Source organism: Macrotis lagotis, chromosome 3, assembly GCF_037893015.1.
Source record: "Macrotis lagotis isolate mMagLag1 chromosome 3, bilby.v1.9.chrom.fasta, whole genome shotgun sequence".
NCBI classification, from domain to species: Eukaryota; Metazoa; Chordata; class Mammalia; order Peramelemorphia; family Peramelidae; genus Macrotis; species Macrotis lagotis.
The window spans coordinates 32,192,935-32,198,060 of NC_133660.1; positions in this window are offsets into that span (position 1 = coordinate 32,192,935).

The following is a 5,126-nucleotide window of genomic DNA, read 5'->3' on the forward strand; positions in this document are numbered from 1 at the left end:
CCATCCATCCATCTATCTATCTATCTACCTACCTGTATCTATCATCCATCCATCCATCTATCTATCTATCTATCTATCTATCTATCTATCTATCTATCTATCTATCCACCTACCTACTTCTATCCATCTGTCTACCTATCTAGTCTTTATTTGGATGAAGGCCTGGTAGGGAATTGGATTTTTCACCTTTGAGCAGTAGATGGCAGTCCAGACTAAGACAAAGTGTTGGGTTCCTCTGGCCTAACCAACACTGAAATAAAGACTCTGATCAACAACAACAAAAGCAGATAGTCATGAAACTCATTTGTGAATTCCATAGGCCAATAATGTTATTTTGTGAGAGAGTAATGGAAGATTTCTAAGACACACAGTCATAGACTTTAAGACTAAAAGGAGCCTCAGAGACTATTTTAAAATGAACCCTCTCAGTTTGTAGGGGAGGAATGCAACCTGGATGATTCCTGCTTGGGGCTCTCTAAGGTGGTTTCCTGTCAAAGGTTATGCTATCATAGACATTATCATAATCTTTGGATTCCAAGCTTTAATGATTCTCTATTTTCATTGAGGTTAAAGATTTTGGTTGCTGAGCATGTATTTTCTCATATTAATATGAATGATACAGAACAATATTTATTCCTAAATGATTTTTTTTGGGAGAGGGAAGGGGGAGTCAGAATGCATAGAAGGTAGCTAGGAGAGGGGAGGAGAAAAGGACAAAAGAAGGAAAGATTGAGGTTAATATCTGGAACATAGCTATTATTAGAGTATCTAAAAGAATCTAAGAGAAAATCTAAAATCTAAATCTAAAAGATAATATTGAAATATAATTATACAATTTTTTTCCTATCCATACCTTCTTGGCTGATGAAAATAGAACTGATCAGGCCTCAAAAACCTATAAAATCTATCCTTCATCTTTAGATAGAAGTTGATTTTAATGGATTTAACTCAATCCAAACTGTAATAATAAAGATCATTTCCTCCTTCCTTCCCAAAAGAAAGCCATTGTTTCCCATAAGAACCAGAATTTCTAGAGCTTCTTATAGATCTTCTACTTTGTTTAAATCCCCAAACCCTCTTGTTGAAAATTTTAAAAATCTAATGAAAACAATTAGTATTTATACAGTGCTTTAAAGTTTGCAATGCATTTTACTTAAGTTATTTTATCCAATTACCAGCAATATCCTTGTGAGGTAGGTGTTGCTATCAGCCCCACCCCTTCCTCCATTTTGTAGAAGAGGAAACCAACTTTGAGAAGTTAAATGATTTACCCAGAGTCATGTGGCTTGTAAGGGTCTATAGGAGGATTCAAATTCTGGTCTGTCCTGACTCCAAACCAAGTGCTCAATTCACAGTAACATTGAGGGCATCTCCTTAGGAAAAATGAAAGGAGACTAATTGATCTTTTCATAATGAAATTAATCTTTACATTCTCCCTGCCATCCCTCCCTTCATGGATTAACTTGTTTTAGTTATTTTTTATTTCAGGTCTTCCTAATCTTTTCTTGGTTCATGGACCCCTTTGGTTACCTGGTGAAATCTATGTAACCTTTCTCAGAATAACATTTTAAATGCACAAAATAAAATATGTAGAATTGTAAAGGAAAACATTATAGTGAAATATTATTATAAAAATTTTTTTTCCTATCCAAGTTCACAGACCCTATGAAATCAATCACCTCATTTAGGGGTCTGTGGACTCTAGGTTACAAACCCTTGCTTTTTTCCCCCAGTGTTCCATTTATCTCATCCTCAAGATTATTTAGTCCTATATCTTTCCAGGAGTCAACAGAAGTCTTACTTCATAACAGCTATCTATTTTCCAGTCAGTTTCCCTGAAGGATATTATTACTATTTTTATCAGTTGACACTTTTCTAGGTATATTTTCTTCTCTCTTCCATATGTTTCAGGTTACATTATTATTATTTTACAAAACTCATTTTGAATAACTGTCCTCTTCCTTTAAAAAGAAGATGCAGAAGAGTGTTCAATTTGAATATAATTTTGAATATTTTCTAAACCTAAAATTTAAATACATTCCATTCTAGAGGAATCTGATTTAAAATAGAGATTATTAGGTACAAGAAGACCAAGGGTCTTTACTCATTGGATGAGTAAACTTTCAGACTCCTCATGAATATTACAGGAAAAATTATTTCAACAGATATTGGAATCTGTTCAAATTGTGAAAATGTTTTTCTATATTCAGTTCAACAGAAACCATGCAACAGGAAAGTATATTAGCAGAGGTGATAAGTGGGAGACATCGTAAAGATTACTGGATTGGTATCAGCAACTTGCTTCAAATCTCAGCTCTTTCACTTGTTAACTGAAAATTCAGGCAGGTCACTTTGTCTAATGATTAAAAAAATAGCTAGTGCTTAAATAGCATTGAACAGAATTTTAAAACCCTTTAAATATGTTATCTCATAATTCTCACACCAATCCTATGGGCTCCCCATTTCACAGATGAGGAAACTGAGATTCAATAAGGTTAAGTTTCTTGAGCAGGATTTGAACTCAAGTATTCCTGATTTGAAGTACTATAAATGCATAATTTTGTCACTTTGTTTTTCTGAGTCTTATTTTCTTCAACTGTGAAATGAGAGAGTTAGAAAATTTGACTTTTGGAGCAGCTAGCTGGTGCAGAGGATTAGAGCTTTAATCCTGGAGTCAGGAGGACCAGACTTCAAAATCCTGTCTCAGACACTTAATAATTACCTAGTTGTGTGACCCTAAGCAAGTCACTTAGCCCCAATGCCTTGCAAAAACAACAAAAAAAGAAAAATTGACTTTTAAGGTCTCTTGGGATGACAGAGCTTCCTTTTCCCCTTGGTTTCATGGTAGCCTCAGGAAGTGTGACAGAACTATATCACCTCTCTAAAAGTTAAGGAGAAGGGCTTCTCTTTCCCCTCCTTAGACCTCATGGCATACCTTGAACACATGGGTAACTGAAACAGATATCCTGTTGGGCAAACCTGAGCCAGGTTCTCTAGTTGCCTCCTCTTTGTAGATGTAGATGATGAACGATGTAGATGATGAATAATGATCTTGAGATGGATGTTGCCAGTCTTGGTGTTGACTGCTGTGAAGGATCTCTACATCCACTCACCATAGAACTTCTTGGAGAATGCCCAGCTAAAAGATGAGCCCAACCCTTCCACTGGCTTGCTAGAAGACTTGGGATTCTTTGAGCAGAACAAATTTAGTGTGAAAGATAAGAAACTGGTCTTCAGTTCTATACACTACTTCATGCTCTAACATCTGTCTCAACTCCTGTAACAATATAAAAAATAGCTGAAAGGCATATCCTATTTTTAGATGTTTGTTAATATGTTCTGTAAGGTTGTATGCTTTTTAGAAATTTCTTTTTAAGGAGGAAATAAGTATTCTTATATTGTGCTCTGATTACCTTATACTCTAAAATCCCTTTTGAAAACTCCTTAAACACTAGCTCAAATCTAAACTTTAAATACTTTCTCTTGGTTCTCTGGGAGAGGGATAAAAGTGATCAAATAGCTTGACTCCACTCAATAGAGTCAATTCACCTAGTTTGCTTTTTTTCCAACTAATATCGTATTTGTCCAATTACATGTTATGAAAGTTTTTCAACATACATCCATATGCATCTACATATTTTTAAATGACATAATTTCCTTCCACTCTCCCTTCTCACCCCCCCCCCCCCCAAGCAGTGAACAGTCTGGTGAATATTTGTGTTTAACATGTTTACAGATTAGTCATCTTCAGTATGAGGATTTAGGATTATGGGAAAAAAAGAAAACTATGAGACAGGAAAGAAATACATAAGAGGAATTTTTAAAAAGTGAAAGTAGTATTTATTCAGATTCTGTAGGGGTTTTTTTGTTGTTTTGTTTTGTTTGTTTTTCTTCCTCTGGAGGGGGATAGCATTGTCCATAGCTGGTCTCCTAATTTACCTAGTTTCTATACTCAAGTTCAAAGTGAAGAGGTAGCCCTAAGAGGAAACTTATAGGACCTCAGCTTTCTGTTCAAAAGCGCATATGAATATGTATTTATTGTCATACCATGAGTCATTGAATGGAAGGTCAACTGATGTATGAAATTCGCTGCATACAAATTCATCAAGAAATTTGGTTTTAGTCACTTTGCAAATGGTCCATCAGTTTCTATCACTGAATCAGTTCAAGTCCGCAGGGAGGTTCCTGTTGATGTGTTGTTGTACAGTGCCAGCTGCCGAGAATGGATGATGCAAGATGTTCCATGGGAAGTGCCTCCACTCATGTAGCTTTCTTTTCATCCTTGATACTTGGAACCAAGGTTAGGGCATGTGCAAGATGCGTCTTTTGAAATGAATTTGCTGTTGGTGACAGTGCCTCTCTTTGCCTCAGCATTAAATACTTCAATTAAGCACTATTTCACTTAAATGTATTTATGTCATAATTCTTACTATTAAAGATACAAGTTTATCAATCTAGGAAATAAAACTGCCATCCTCATCTTTCATTCTACCTTAAGCTTGACTTTCCCCCATGTCTGAAATATATTTATTCCCTCTTATTTTTGCATCTTAGAATCCTTGGATTCCTTCAAGGCTCATTTGTATTAAACCATAGTACACACACATACATGACACACACACACATTTGTATACTGTTCTGCTTGGATGCATTTATATGTAATGACATAACACATGTAAATTGTTTTACACACCTTAAAATACCACATACATTCTAGTTGAATGTCTTATAGATATCTTAAACTCAAACTGACTCAACACCTCTCACTGCTTCTTCTCTTTTCATTTAGAGCACTCTTGGAGTCAGGAAGACAGGAGGACAGTTCAAATCCAGCCTCAGACACTTACTAGCCATGTGACCTTGGGCAAGTCTTGCATCCAGGGTCAACTCCAGTTATCCTTATTCATCTGGACACTGAATCTTAGATGGCTCTGGAGGATAAGGTGAGGCTGGTGAATTAACACACTCAGACAACTCATGTACTTCTCATAGCATCATCTACCTGATATCATCGTCTTCTTTGAGAATGGAGGACAAACATTATTATTATTACCACCATCCTCTCAGTCATCCAAGCTGGAAATATAGGTGGCATTTCCAACTCCTCCTCAGATTCAATCTCTTGC